We start from the raw sequence: 15,535 nt of genomic DNA on the forward strand, positions 1-15,535 counted from the left end.
ACTGAATTAATGAAGTCTGCTGTGACACGCACTGCACTGGAAAGGCGTCAGATTAAGAGAGTAAGAAACTAAAATGCCAACAGTATTTTGTCCCTGGAAGATGTGCTTAGCAGTTTTTTTTTCTTATAACACTCAAGCCGTTCAGGTCTTAACATGGACCATCTTTTCGGTTTTATTGTGTGTTTGGCAATGGCAACAAGGATGTACTTCATGTTATGATATTTGACCAATACCCTTTGTGAAAGTGTGACCCAGTTGTATAAAATATACTAAAAATCTAAACTTTGCACTTGTTGAGATGTTTAGAATGCACTTTGAATTTCATATGAGAAATTTATTTATTTATCTGACACAGGAAATCAGCCTTGTTGTCACACTCATTTGACCTTGGACAGAAAAATTTATTTAATATTAAGCTTTGGACGAGCCTTAGAAAAAAAAGAGGACACTACTTGGCAGCCATTCAGCATCATAGGATTCAGCCTACAAAGCTTATAGTAACTTTGAGAATCAGTTGTGTTGTGTGTCTCATCTTCCAGACTCATCAAACTCATAGTCTTCCAAGACTCCAGCGCTAAATCAACAGATTTAGGGGATGACCCAGCACCCCTCCAGCCCAAAAGAAAAAGCTCTTACTGTCTGCTGACCAGGCTACATCAGTCTTCACTTCAACTGAATTAAACAGAGCAAATTCATAACAACAAAAACATGTAATACATACATACATACATACATACATACATACATACATGTGTAACCAATGTAGTGAAACATGTTGGTTTTGGTTTGTGAGGAAAACAAAGAAAGAAGCAGCCAAAAAAAAAAAGTGATTTGGTGTAGAGATGCAGAGACATGCGATGAGGCAGAGTGAAGTTCTTTTCCAATCTGTTCTTCGCGAGTATATTCTCTTGCTCAACAGTGAAAGAAATTGTATTAGGGGAGAAAACATCAGACTGGCACACCCCTATTATCTATTAAGTAATACACAGTTTCTGTTGGTATTGTGTAGAAATACAGTCGGAAAATGTTGATAAATTCCCATATTTTGGCATCCATCTCTCCTCAATGCCCACAATTGATGCTGAGATACAACACTAGTGGAGCTTATGCAAAGCTACAAAAAAGGGTTAAGGAAATCAAATACAGGCTAAATGAAAGTAATCCTCCCAACCCTGGCAAATAGAAGGGCCACACCTGTCACGATCCTGCCCTGAGCTTGTCTGTGTTATATTATTTTGGCCATGCCTTCTCGGTGTTTTGATTTTGGTTTCTCTGTATCTGTCTGTGGTCTTGTATCCAGTCGTCTGCTTGTTCTGTGTGGTGGTTCTGATCTGTCCTGTTAGCTCGGTGTCTGCCTTAGTACTTTAGTTCTGTTCCTGTCCCTCGTGTTAGTTTCCCACCACCATGCTTGGGTTCCGTCTGTTGGTTAGGTGTCATTTATGTTCTCTGCCAGTTTTATTAATCTGATTTTGTTCATTCTGCTTTAGTCTCTGTGTAGCCTTTATTATTGCAGTCATCCGCATCTATAAGTTACTTCATATCTGTCTGGTCTTGTATCTTAGTTCCTAGGTTGTCTTCAGTTCTAAGTCCTGTGCCTTAGTTCATGTCTTAAGTGTTTACTCCTGGTCTGTGTACTTCTGTGTTCTGCCCATGTCTGTCCTGAGTTCTGTTCAAGTCTTAGCTTCGGTCTGTGTTCCTTGTTTAGTTGTGATCTGGATTAGTTTGTTATTTTCATTATTCTGTACTTGTGTGATGTCTGCTCACCTCCAGTAATCTGCATGTCATCCAGTCACTCTGTTTTCCCCTTCTGTCTCTCTGCCTCGTTAACCCTGATCCCAGTCACCTGTGTTGCTCCCGCCCTGCTCGTTAGTCCCTGTGTATAAATGTCTGGTGTTTCTGTTTATTCCCTGTCCTGTCCTGCTACCCGTTTCTACCTTTTGGATGTACCAGTTCCTGTCCTCATGAGTTCTGTTCATGCCTGTTTGTCGTGCTTGGGATAAATAAACCCTGGAACTCAATCTCAGCTCACAGTGTCTTGCATTTGGTGGCTCACTCCTGCTGCACTCACTCAGCAGTTCCTGACAACACCTGAACATTTTATTTACCTCTGTAACTCTGCTAGTTACCCAGTAATGCCAAAAACTACTTTACGTATTGTAACCAGTTGATGGTTTTGGACATTATGTAAGTTAGCTTCTAGACCATCGAACAACAGCAGATGTTTTGTAAAGATGTAACTTAAACTGTACGGTTGATGATGATGTGAAGATTTCTGAAAGGAAAATGTGTAAACAGGGTACAACTATTACCTTAATTGATTGAATCCCACCATATCAACGGACATACCAGCGTTTCATGAACTTTCTTCACAAAAGTTTTGGGGTAAAAATCATTTTCTCTGCTCCATGAAGATCACAGACCCTTGAATATAAAAACTGATTCATATAAATCAGTTGAAAATGTAAATGTCATAGTGCTTTCTATCCAGAAAAATGGCAGCTCCCCCTGTTTGTATTTGTTTACAGACCAGTCTTGCCTGGTGTGAGTGAGTGAGAGAGAGAGAGAGAGCTCAGGCTATCAAGGAAAAGTCAGTCAACTGTTTCAGCTCAGCAGCTCCAACACAACTCAATCACTGAAGAGTGTGTGTGTGTGTGTGTGTGTGTGTGTGTGTGGTGTTGTTGTTGTTGATGGCCAACAGAAAGAAGCAGATGGAGAGAAGAGAACTTGTATCAAGAGTCAGCTCACAACTCACAGCTTTGAGTGCAGCAGTTTATTTTTATTTTATGTTTTTCTGCTAAGCTATCTGCAAATCTGTAGTGACTCACTGAGAAGTTACTGAAGGCTGATGCCGGTACGTATTTCTTGTGCTGAGATATTAGGCCACTATTCTAAGTTAACAATTGTAGACACTAAACGTCCAATGAGAGTAATCTACCCCTTGAATATTTTACACTTCTTACTTTACAGTTCTCATTCAGTGTTTCACTTAGAACTGAAGCTTGTTAGGCTGGAAAGATGGAAAGCTTTAAACTCTGTTTAGTTAAACCACGTCTATATGGTCTTTGATTTAAAGTAAAAATATCTTCTGAAATGGAAACTTCTTTTACGTTAATTAAAACAAATATATAGATATATATAGATATAGATCTGCCTCTGTAATATAAACATTTCAATCATCAAACAGTTTGATCTTAAATTGAACCTGCCTTTCTATGCTTTTACTAATAAATTTTTTAAACTAATCATATTTGGTCATTTCTGGAGCCCTTGTTTGGTTTGTCATTGATTTTCTTCTTAGTTTGTTTTTGTGAATTAACTTTCCTTTATGTTTGAACATGGAAGCTATCTCTGACCTAAATCAAATTCCACCCCCAGGGCCTTTCTGTTTCATCACTCATTAATAATACAATACCAGAGATGAAATGATTGTTTATGACACCTTTTTTTTTTTTTATAATCACAGTGGCTTGTAGATTCTCCTTGTGAAAAATGCTCTGGCACACAAAAACAGAAGCGTCAGTGTTACATTAAAATGTTTTCTTTTAATAACCATTTCGAACCAGATTGATATTCCATCTTGGTGAGCAACAAATGATGAGGCTTGCATTATTAAATATATTTCATGTTGTCAACAAATACCAACATTGTGTTCTTCCTTCTTTCCTCTGTCAGTGGCGCTTAACCTTACCCAAGGCAACTGGTTTCTACTGAAGATGTAAATCTTTGAAAATGCTCCATGAATATCATCATTTAGTTTTTTTTTTCAAAGAAAATTCTGTTCAACTTCAGCTGGCCACTGTAGTTTTTAGCAAACATGACTCAAGGCACGAGTTACAAAAAAAAGGGCATTTATATCCAAATAATAAACAAACAAATGTTATTATATAATTATACACTCAAGGGGTGTATAATCAACAAGGTCTCATCTCAGATCGTCAAGTACTGATGCTTTGAGAAAGCCTGGCAATAGAGTTACTTGAAAGCCCAGGGCGTCTCATACAGACGCTGAAGGGTACCTTGCTTTGTCAGTTTTTTTCAAAGCGTCAGTATTTGATGCCCTTGGATAAAACCAGGCACGTCTATTTTAAAATTTTTTTGTCTTTTGCAGCTGTTGGTGCTAGACAACTCGGCATAAGAATTGCTGAATCCTATCCCCTGATTTTCAGTCTAGCTACCAGCAGGTCAAACATTTCCACACTTTAGTTCATGAAGGACGCAATGCTTTTTATTTCATTCAGTGAACCTTTGACCACGTGACTACACCCCTCGGATCAGGAGGATTATACCAAATTAACAACATCCATGAGTGTGACATCATCCACTGCACACTATATGAACACCCACACACTCTCCCTCTTTCTATTCTCCTGGTCGGTAAGAGCTTATACCAGTGTGTGTTATTTTACCTTACTAAACCTCACGTTTGTTGTTGCCTACAGTTGGTCTGCCTTGCATTGAGCGGTTTGTGCTCGTCGTGTGCTTGCGTGATCACATACTGTCTTTGTAAGTTGATGTGTGGATAGCACCACTGAATATATATGGTAAGCACACGTTTACGAGCAGCACTCTGAGCTGCGGAGTGCAATAACTTACACTGCCGTATTTTGTGAATGAATAACGCCCTTCTTCTCTGGCGGTAGGTGTCGGGCGCCCCGTGGGTGAGCTATCGCCGCCTGTTGGTTGGAGTGTTATTACATTCAGCTGAAAGTGCTATATTGTCAGTTCTCCCTGTGTAGTTATTTTAATGCAGCGTTTTTTTTTCGCCACCCTTTATTGGGTTGCTTGTTTTGACATACCTTGCATAAAGTGCATGTTTTTTGTCTGTTAAGAGATTTTTCTTTCTGTGAGAGACGCATTGTGTTTTTCCTGCCGCACAGAGGATATGGAGTCTCCAGGGAGTGATGGGACAGTGGCCTGGAGGGCAATGTCCCACCTGCCCAAGCCCCTGCTCCCCTGGATCTGGGGTCCCTGGCAGGAATGAAGAGGTCCAGAAAACGGAAGTGGGCTGAGCAGGACCAGTTCTGTGACCTCAGGGTGGACCTTATGCAGAGGCAGTTGGAGGATATGCGTAAGACCATCAAATGCATGACTGCAACTCAGCACCGCCTTTTGGAAATGCCACACCGGCCTCCTCCATGTTTGTCTCCACATCCTGATGTTGTGTCTCTTGCTGCCTCAGATAATCTGGATAAGACCAGCAACTCTGGCTGATGCTCCTCTGGGCAGGTGGAAGCCTATGATAAGGGAGATGAGTTTAGTAATGATTTCCAAATGGTTGAGTCTGCTGATTTTTCTGTTGAGGCTCTGCTCACAAGCGGCAACAGCAGCGGGTCTTCCTCCTCCCTCTTCCCCACCGAAAGCGCCTGCACTGGACCGGGACCCCAGGGGCCAGAGGCAGGTTGTTGTACGTTGTACCCCGATTTTGTTAAACATCTCCAGAGGTCTTGGGCCCAACCCAGGGAGGCTACTGCACCCCCGCTCCGCCCTCAGCATTCTCGATGTTGCTGCAGAGCACAGACTGGATGGCGCAAAAAAAGTGGGCCAGACTTTTGCGCTGCTGGCTGGAGCCTCCTTTACAATTAGTAGTAGCGGTAGGGTTACTCGTCACCCGAATAAGAAGTGCCGCACCACTGATGGGTTGGTGGTGAAGTCTACAGCCATGGCCTCGAGACTAGCGAACACTAATGCTCTTCTGCTAGTTTATTTGGAGGGGCTGATACGGGACCTGGAGTCCAAAAACCCGGTTGACCTCCTGCCAGAGATGGTAAAGGTTATGGACACAGTGATGCAGGGAGCTAGTTCTCAGGCCAGAGTTCTCGGAAACTCCTTGGCACAGCTATCTATGGCCCGGCGGCATATTTAGCTGAGCCAGTCTGGTTTGGCGGATACAGACAGAGCTGTTTCGTTTATGGTTGTTGTGTTACATTCAACCTGGAGGGATATATTTTGTTCACACGACTTCTAGTCGTTCACAAAAAAAGCTTGAACTCAATGGCTTGTGTTCTGCTGTTTACTGAGCTAAGGTTCACTCCTTTCTCGATATGGCCTTTTGACTGTTAGTTGGGGCCATCTCCCTCTCCTTGTGACTAATTTGGTATACTGTTGTGACGTGGTTCACTGAATGAAATAAAACAAATGTTTAGGTATGTAAAAACGGTTTTATGAATGAAAGCAGTCGATAGAAAGAGGGAGAGTGTGCGATGTTCATATAGTGTGCACCCACAGGTGTTGTTAATTTGGTATAATGCTCCTGATCCGAGGGTTGTAGTCACGTGGTTACAGGTTCACTTTTCATAAAACTGTGTCTACATACGTAAACATTCGTTTTATCCCATCAGATTTTCTAGTTGTGCCTCTGATTGGCTGGTACTCTTTGCCTCGATTGGTTAGGTTTGTTAAGGGTAGGGTTGGGGTTAGCAAATCAGAGGCAGAGTAGGGGGCAGGGTTTGCCGCAAAGCTGAGGCCTGTCCTATGAAGGTAGTTTAACCTACTCAAATTTAACTCAGGGTTATCAAGGACACTCAAAGTTGACAAACTGACTGTCTACACTGGTGTTAAATGGTACTGCGACAGTGTATACGATGTTTTTTTGTTGAGTTGGTGCAAATTGAGACTTGGTGCGCAAATGCACATTGATGGTTCAACGCGTTCTCATCTCAGTGCGTCATTACCGATGCTTTCAGACAGCGTGACAAAGCGGAAAAAGGTACCCTTCAGCGTCCGTAGGAAACGCCACCATTTGCTACGTCGCCACAACACAAACTGAGGCTAACCCTACCTGCTCACGGCCGATGTGCACAGCTGTAGGGTTAGCCAGTCGACATGCACAAAGTCAGTGACTTAGGTTTAGGCATGGACATTTCTGATGGTTATGGTAAGGGTAGGGGGCTTTGGGGGGCTGTCAACACCTTTAACACGAACGTGATAGCTAGCATTTCCGTTCTGTACAAGACGCCCCAGAGCATCTCGTACAGACGCTGAAGGGTACCTTTAGCATCAAATAACTGCGCTTTGTCACTTTTTCTGAAAGTGGTGGCATTGGACACCCTGAGATGAGAATGGTCTGGATAACTGCTGAATATGAGGAGTTCAAAGAGACTTTAACCGCTAAATCAAACACCGTGGCGGCCAACAAAGCCAGGGAGGCTTGTTGGCCGCACACTGCAGACAGTAAATTCGTAGGAACAGTGTTCTTTTCATATGCTCTGTGTTTTGTCTTACAGACTCTTCTGTTATTTGTGATTGACATGTTGAATTTTATTAGCGTATAGTCTGGTAGGCCTATTAAGGCACCTTGAATTAAAATTTAACCTTGATATTATTATTATTTTAGGTTAGTATCTTACATTCTAGTTATTTTAGTAAATGTTGAGATAATCTTTCTACCACTATTTGAGCAGTTTTTATGGCATAAATGGATTTTTCATTTCATTACTTATGTAGTAAAGTAATTTAGAACAATGTTTGGAGCACTTTTGAGTGTGAAAAAATTAATCAGATTTGAAGTGAGGAAGTTCCTCGAAAGTGAGTTGGAGCGACCACTTATTTAGTGCCTGAAGTTTTTAATGTGTGAAAACAATTAGGATGATTCAATCATAGCCTACACATGGGCTACATCTCTGAAATTGCCTAAACTTAATAAAATAAGATCTACTCCCTAAAGCACCTAGGCTGAAGGGCTACCTGTATGAATGTAATGATATTCTGTTAAGTATAACTCCTTTCTAACAATATTTTCAGCTACAACACCAGTGGAAAGCACACCTGGCAACACATCAACATGAAATAAAAAATATTTTATCAAGTGGTGTGTACAATAGTTCTCATCAGAAATACTGAGTACAGATGTGGTGTGTAACCTATACTTGTAAGAGCCTATTCATGTGTTCTCATTAAATAGAAAAAAGGCAGAGACTGAAAACTGGAGGATGGCCATCTCCTGATACCTTTTCACAAGGTGAGGAGTTGGCAATGGCCAAAAATAGAGGAAGGCCCATAACAGAGAGTTGTGGGTCAGCTCTGACACTGGTGGCAGCTCAATGTTCACCCTTTACGTACAGGATGAGCTCAAATCAGTTGTTTGGATTACCCAGTTGAAAATAATTTTATGTTTTTCACATGCCTGTCACAGTTGAGGGGGATAAATGATGTGCTCCAGCCACCAGCACGCTCCTCAACTGAGTGTTTTTTAGGCCTATATGTTGGTCATGTTGTTGTTATGCGATGGCCTCTCTGACCTCTTGGGTGATCCAATGCCACTGGGTTCACTACATCAGGGGGCATCGGCAGCTGCCATGGTGCTCTTTGTAGTGGTAGTAGTGGTAATAGTGGCGATGTTAATGCAGCGCCACACATGTTGCCACCACCTCAAAAGCTCACTCTGGACATACCCGCAATCCTTTAAAGCAAGCATAGTGTGCTTGAATGACCCCAAATGTCATCTCTATCCTGACCCTTGTCTTGTTATATTTTCTTTGTTCCCTTGTTTGTGGGTCATGGTAGGGGGTCATCAGACACCACAGACATGAGTAGGCCGTCAATACACCCTTTGAACGATAGAAAGAAATTGTCACAATACAGCATGATGCGTGCAATATAGGGTGGTGGTGGTCTTACCCTGTTCCAATCTCTGACTGGATTCCCAAAATATGTGAGAATTGTGCACTGAACCAGGCCACCTACCCTCCAGGCTGGTCACCATTAAATGGTGATCACATGTCATCGAGGATTTCAGACCATTTTATAACACTAGCATTGTAAGAAAATCACCACCTAATGTGTCTTCAATTGTCTTGAATATAAGTGTTAAGGACAAAAAATTAGCCTACATGTCAGATCAAATATCTGAACATTGATGCTGTGAAATAATTTCCGTTTTCGTTAATGGGAGGTGTATGCAGTCAATCACACCAGTCATCTGTAGCATTCCTATGGACAAAATGTGAAAATGTGTTCTGTAATGTGTTCTGTATATAGGCATAGCCTATGCATATTTAAAATACACCAAGTATTGTCATATTGCAAATTACCTGTGATCGCATAAAAAGCCTCTTTGATCTTTGAAATGCTTAAATGGCATCCAGCAGTTTAGAGAGATTAAGTAACACCTTGCGCACTGCACAGCGTAAAGTATTCTTGCTCAGATGTTCAGCATCACAGATGGAATACATAAAGTGTGTGCTGGCAAAATATCTCATACTAATGCACACTGTCCAACAGTGAGGGAATTACTCCGCTGGCAAAGATACTGAGTTCCTTCAGATGAAAATCGATCTCTTTCATAGAGAACATCATCAGGGGAAGCTAGAGGGTTCTGACGGTACCTAAACACACACCCTCACCCCGAGGAGTATGCCTCTCACAATCTGTGTGACAAAATCGAACGGTCTACCAAATGTACTGGCATTTTCTCAACAAGATTGTGAGCAGAGGTGCGGTGCTTAGATAGGGTAACCTTGAGTTAACCACAAAGATAACCTGCTCTGAGCAGTTTAGAGATAGAGATCTCCACCTTCCGGGGATAAGGGTTTATCAGGATGTTACACCCAACATCACAAAGTTACTCCTGTGGTTACCTGGATAAGCCAGTTAACGTAGGACAGGCCACTGGTGTCCCGCTAGCGAGATCTGTTGAAAATGTGGTAGGAAAATATGTAAGGCGTTCAGGACAGGTAAGGATAACATACCATGCTAACATGCTAAACACAAACATAATCTAACAAGGAGTAATGACACAAACACACAGAGAGCAGGGGGTAAAACAGGTCTGTTAGAGCGAGGCAGGAGGAGGGACAGAAGAGGAGGAAAAGGTTAAGTGGAGGGTAAATTAAACACCTGACACTCCAGCTGTTCAATTCACAGCAGTGCTTCTATGTCCTGCTCACATTCTCTGTTTTCCTCTTAGTGATACACAGACTGGTTGACCCAGTGATCCTTAAAGTATGGTGATCAAAGCAATTATAGTTACGTTACTCTTTACGTTACGTATATTACTTTCACCCCCAACCAGCCCAAACAAAGCAGTCTCTCCCCACTTTATGACTAATAGCGTATTCATAGCAGCAGCGAGGAGAGTGTTTTTTTACAAAACATATGGTTTAACGGCGCTGGCTGAAATAAAATAAATAAATAAATAAAAAAACTTTTGAACTACTGTTTTTCTGCACATTTATTTATAAGATCAGTATTCAGTGCTTTTACAAAACGTTAACTTTGCTTAACACCATTTTCTCCCGATGAGTCCAAGCATCACTGGCAGCAGAGTTCCACATTGCTGTGCTGCTTTAGCAGATGCTTCAATAAATCAGATGTAGAATTGTTTGCGCTCGAAAGCTTTTTGCTGGTCGCACAGAGTTTACAACGGACGACAATGTTCTTTGCATCTTAGACTGTGACACAATAATGGCAGCAGCTACTTACAGCTGTGGAAAGAACGACTCTCTCCCTTGTTGTCCGGTCTTCCATTTGTTTTTTGGCTAACAGCTAACTTGAACAACATAATGTCCGGTGCTGCTGACCTGCCGTGTAGTCGTGCAATCACGTCAGAATGGTGCGTTCAGTAACGCAGCATTACTTGGATTAGTAAATGTAATAATATTACCGTCACACTACTATTTACTGGGAAAAGTAATATTACAGTAACCCACCCACACCTTGGGGTCCAACCACTAATTCTTTCAGTATGTAGTACACGGTACAAGGAAGGTTAATTTGTCACAATACAACAGGTTGTAAAGTGAAATTGAGTTCCCTTCTGCTACATAGCAGACAATATGCAGCAATATAAAAGCAATTACAAAAGTGGTAAACAGAAATAAAAAAACTATTTAGTGGAGCAGTGCTGAGGATGAATTTGAGTTTAAAAGTCTCATAGCTTGGGGAAAAAAGCTGCTCTGCAGTCTGGTACCAGTGTATATACCTATTTGAGATAAAGGGACAAATAGCAATAGTACATGATAATTTAATATAAATAAATAAAGGAGCCAAAACATAAAGCAAAAATTACAGAAAGGGAATAGACATCAGCCTTGTGTATCAATCCAGTTGAACTAAAAGGTTTTAAAAAAAAGGAGTACAAATACAGAAAAGACAAGCCATTACAACTATAAAACAAATGTCTGACTCCTGGAAAGATTTAATTGTATTTTAGCTCACTCAGTTCACCTTATTAAACCTAGGTGTGTATGTTGTTTGAAACTCAACTGTTGGTACGATAAGCTGTGCAGTACGACGCTTCATTTTACGAGATGCAAGGCTGAATGGGAAAACGCTCCCTTTTCATTTCAGCTCCCATGTCAGTCAAACTGGCTGTTCACAACAGATGCTTAATGGTTTATTTTCCAGAGCCGTGAGCACAATCCTCAGAAGCTCCGTGGAAATTAGCCAGCTAGTTAGTTGAGACACACTGAGACACTTCATTGTCAACCCTGCATTGTTAAAAAAGGGAGTAAAAAACTGTGGTGGTGGTTGCAAACGTCATTTGTGAGTTAATCTAGCACACATTTAACCCCGTTGTAATATTACTACCATATTGTCGCCATGTCCTGCACGTGTTGTTTTCAAACGTTTGTGTCTTTGTGCTTTAAAAAATATGTCGGCTATCAAAAACCACCCTTCGAAGCGTTCATGTTTTTGTTTAACAGAATCGAATCAAAGGGGATTTAATGCAGTTTTATTTTTACCATGAGCAACAGAAAAAGTTCATTAAATGTCAAAAGGAAAAACAGACCACCACAAAGTAAATAAATAAATAAAATGCATGTTTGCTCAAGTATGTTCCTCCTCCAAACCTTTGGCAGCAGTTACAGCTTTGAGTCTGTGTCAGATTAAATAAGTTTCTAATCTGGTTGGCCAGATTAAGACAACCACAATTTTCAGTAGTTTCCCGAATAATTACGAGTTCAATAATCACTTTTAAATAAGTACTGCATAAATGTTTAATTACATTATTCAAATGTTTATTATAGTTCATGTCCAGTTTTGTGTATGGCTCTGTTTGTCAACAGATTGTAGCATATTAGCATACCTCTAATATTTATATTTAAAAACTTTATCAGAAAGTTTTTGACACACACACACACACACACACACACACACACACACACACACACACACACACACACACACACACACACACCCCATCTTTGAAGAACAGGGGAGCTGTGAAGGGCAGAAACTTGAAAGCACTGATCTAAGAAGGACAACTGGCTGGAAGGACAAAGTAACCTTTCGGTTCAGGAGCCTCAAGACAATTTGAGCCAAAACAAATCATATTATGATTTCACAGCTGCTCACTGATCATTTCTTTTGGATTACTCAACAGAACATACACATCACACCACCACATCAGTTTTGTCCATTAGCAGTTTCTCCAAACACGAACACAGTTTACATTTGAGCACAGACAGAGAGAGATAGCAGTGTTGACTGATGATTGACAAATATAATATAAGCACAAATTAATGTTTACACTTATTTGCTTACTCTGCCCTGTTTTGTCTTTTCTCTATAGGATGGACACACACACACACACACACACACACACACACACACACACACACACACGTTTGTTGGAGTCTCTGGAGGATGATGTCAGTGTTTTAAGCTTAACATTAACTCTGTAGGCCCACTCTGCATGAAAGTTGTGTTGTCAGTACGTTGGCTATTTGAAAGCTCCATTCTAACAGCCAGGACTGACTGCAAGGGCCGATCAAGCCACTGCAGGCAGAAAGGGAGGGCCAATAACACACCTGACAGATCTTGTATGTTTGTATGTGATTGTCTTTGTCGATTCATTTTGTCCTGCTATCTTCAAATTTTGGATACATTAAAAATCTGATATTGCACATACGCTTATTGATGTTAATGAGCTTTGACATGTTGGCATACTTGTCACGCTGACAATAAAGCAAACTAATTAACTTCCTCCACATCAAACAAAAATATAACTACATGAAAAGCGGAAAGTCTCCTTTGAGAATTGATTAGTAGGTAAGGCTGTTACTTCTTGTCAGGTAACAGCCATATTTCATGCTTGAATTTTAAGGCAAAAACAAAGAAAATGCTTCTTTTTTTTTTTTAAGATTCCAATATTGGACATGTAAAATTCCTGCTGTAGAGTATTTTAGAAATATCTTACAGAAACATTTTAGAAAGTCTGAAGTCACTTTTCAATTATTTGTGTAACAAAACGACTGACTGTGCCAAGCTTGTGGCTACATTTTCTCAACACATACATTTCCATCACTGTTTCAGAAAATTCCTTTTAATGACAAAGAAATGCCACTTCAAGAGTGTGTGAAACTTTCTCAAAGCTTTGGAATTTGCCATTTCCCCTCCACTTTTCCGAATTCGCAAATCATAATTGGCAAAAAATTCCTTGGATGGAAACCAAGCGACAGGCAGAGAAAAAGAGAATCTCAGAAAGAAAAGGAGAGATAACTTGAAATGTGGAGAGAGGGGAAAACGGGGAGAATCTGAAGCATCTGAGAGTTGGACCGGCTAATTAATTTCCCAGTAGTGCAGCACATTTGCTGGAGGCCATGTAAACACTCCCCTCCCCTCTGTAGCATGGCTTTTAAAGGGATCAGCTGTCTATTTAGCTACAGATTATCGCTCTGTGGGTTTATCTCCTATCCTGAGTGCAGAGGAGAAGGAAGATGAGGACAATGGTACAGAGGGGAAAAGGGAGATAAGAAACTAGAAAAGGAGGAGATGTGAGGAGGGAGACATGTGAAGGAGAGAATGGAGAATAAAGCAGGAAAGAAATAAAAAATACAAAAGAGAAAATACAAAAGAAACAGAATAAAAAAAATCGAAAAGAAGAGTGAGGTAAGGGGTTGGGTGGGTGGGGATGGATACGTCATGATGTTCAGATAATGATGGCTCAGCAGTATGATAGTAGTAGTATATAGTAGCAGTAGTATTTAGTACCCGCTTAATAGGGCCCCCGCCAATTAGTTTTTTCAAGGGTATTCCCTGTGTGGTTCTGCTAAAAATGAACCCTGGTGCATTTGCCCAGTTAGTATGGTTCATTTGGGCTGATGTGAAAGTTGCAATAGAACTCTTGTGCGGACCAAACAAATGCGTCAAGACAGCTTTAAAAGGCTCACTTCTAAACCGGCTCTGGTGCCGTGTGCTTGTGATTTGAAAGCAAGCAAACCAACCACAGAATTTTACGATAGCAGATATGTGATTTTAGCATCATTTCCAAACCTAAACTATAAATAAATCCATCTGATAATCGTGAAATGTGTTCAGGAGTGATCTTACAATTAATTTGTATAAGCCATGTATAGATATTAATGCAAATCATGCATGTCCATCAGCCTGTACTGGATGGAAATGAATGGAAATGATAGGCCTGATTTTTCATATTAACCTTAACTCCCAAACAAGAAACTGAAAATGAATGTCAGTAAAATATAAATTAACACATAATATAATTTCCTATGACAATTTAGGCTAAATGATGGGCTTACGTTCAATGAGAACATAAATGTATTTGGGAAAATGTCTGAAGATTGGGTGCCACACTAATGTAATGTTGAGTTAAAATATCTTTATTTGGGGTCTTTTCCAAGCAAATGTTGATATATGTTGTTGGGAATCTGGTAGGGCATGTTTGGTTATTAGCAAACATAAAAGACATTTCTTAATATCAGTAAAGTAATATCACTAAAACTAACTAATGAAGACTACTTACTACAGGGCATCACCCTGGAGACATGAATACAGGTTTCAGAACTCTGTAAAGCTAGGTAATGCACACGAGACAATCTGGCAGTGTGTGGGTGGAAATGGGCCAGTAAAAAAATACTGAGGGACTAATAAGGGAATGTGATGCATGTGAGGAGATTGGCGGGAAAGCTCAAGTCAGGTGAATGGTGGAATGGGGTAATTGAAGGGTGGGAGAGAGTAGCAGGATCTTCCACTACAGAACAGTTAGAGACATGATGTGAGAAGCCGAGCAGGAAATGTGAAAAGATGACTAATGACTGAGTGGAGTTGTGACAGCAGTGGCAGAAAACAGTATAGTGCCATGGAACCAATACAAACAATGAAATGTACTAAGCAGGAAAGCACACAACAGTAAACAGGAAATGTTATTTCCAACAGCAAAGAAAAAAATCACTACAATGAAGCTCAGGATAACATAACACAGCTGTTCCTACAGCTGTAAACCCAGTGTTTCCCCTTTATTCATTCCAGAGCAGTGGTGCGCCCGGAGCCGCATTATGCATAGCGAGTTTTGTCCGAGCAGCATAAAGCGAAGGTGAATGCGAGCGGAGGAAAATATTCTGGCACTAAATGTATGCGTCGGTTATATTGTGTCATAAAACAAATGTTCAGCTTCTCAAGAACACGAAAAGTCCATCTATTGTTTATCAAACTGATGGAAAAGTGAAGCCGGTTTGGCTAGCAAACATCTTCCCTTCCCTTTAGACTGCAGTCTGCTATGTAACTTAACATTAGCTCAATTTATAGAAAGTACCAGGTAGCTGCATTTCATTACTTGTCCAGTGTTGACATCAGG

This window comes from Micropterus salmoides, unplaced genomic scaffold (genome assembly GCF_014851395.1).
Source record: "Micropterus salmoides isolate LMB-PRFRI ecotype aquatic unplaced genomic scaffold, ASM1485139v1 Ms_hic_scaffold_3, whole genome shotgun sequence".
NCBI lineage: Eukaryota > Metazoa > Chordata > Actinopteri > Centrarchiformes > Centrarchidae > Micropterus > Micropterus salmoides.